The sequence below is a fragment of the Tachyglossus aculeatus genome, chromosome 2 (genome assembly GCF_015852505.1).
Source record: "Tachyglossus aculeatus isolate mTacAcu1 chromosome 2, mTacAcu1.pri, whole genome shotgun sequence".
In the NCBI taxonomy this organism is placed as follows: domain Eukaryota; kingdom Metazoa; phylum Chordata; class Mammalia; order Monotremata; family Tachyglossidae; genus Tachyglossus; species Tachyglossus aculeatus.
In genome coordinates, this window is record NC_052067.1 from 42,317,281 (window position 1) to 42,318,179 (window position 899).

At 47.1% G+C, this 899-nt stretch overlaps 1 non-coding gene across 1 annotated transcript; it reads right to left on the minus strand.

Moving 5' to 3' along the window:
• Positions 1 to 483: 483 nt before the first annotated feature.
• On the minus strand, positions 484 to 621 carry LOC119924506. Its single transcript, XR_005449217.1, has one exon. It is a non-coding gene; the product is annotated as a small nucleolar RNA SNORA7 (small nucleolar RNA).
• Between the last annotated feature and the right edge of the window lie 278 nt (positions 622 to 899).

An 899-nucleotide genomic window follows, 5' to 3' on the forward strand; every position in this document is an offset into this window, starting at 1 on the left:
AGCGCTTAGTACAGTGCTCTGCACACAGTAAGTGCTCAATAAATACAATTGATTGATTGATTGATTGATTGGCAGCCACATGAGGGGCAGGGATCGGGTCTAATTCCAACCAGTGTAAGCTCTCTCAGCGCTTAGTATAGTGCTCTGCACAGAGTAAGCACTTATTAAATACTATTATAACTACTGGAGAGGGTGGGACTTGGGCAAAATTAAGCAGGATCTTGTCTTACGCTGTCGCGTCACTCTGACCCATAGTGACTCTATGGACACATCTCTCCCAGAACACCGCACTCTTCATTTGCAATCGTCCTGGTAGTGAGAACGCCTCACTCTTCATTTGCAATTTCCCTGGTAGTGTGTCCATAAAGTTTTCCTGGTAAAAATAGGGAAGTGGATTACCACTGCCTTCTTCCACGCAGTCAACTTGAGTCTCTGCCTTTGACTCTCTCCCACGCCCCTGCAGCCCAGCACAAGGGAGTTTTGACTTATAGCAGATTCCCTTCCACTTGCTAGCCACTGGCCAAGCTAGGAATGGAATGGGTAGGCCTCTGCTTGACTTTCCCTCCCATAGCCGAGACTGGTAGAGTACTGGAGGCTCTCTAGGTGCCATTCTGAGAGAGGACTAAGCAGGGAGGGAGGGAGAAACTCCTATTTTTCCAGCCCCCAGTCTTCTGACTTGCTCCCTTTATTCATCCCCCCATCCCAGCCCCATGGCAAATATGTCTATACCTGTAATTTATTTCTTTATATTAATTTCTGTCTCCCCCTCTAGACTGTAAGCTCATTGTGGGCAGGGAATGTGTCCATTAAATTGTACTGCACTCTCCCAAGTGCTTAGTACAGTGCTCTGCATATGGTAAGTGCTCAATAAACACAACTGACTGACTGACTGGTAGCAA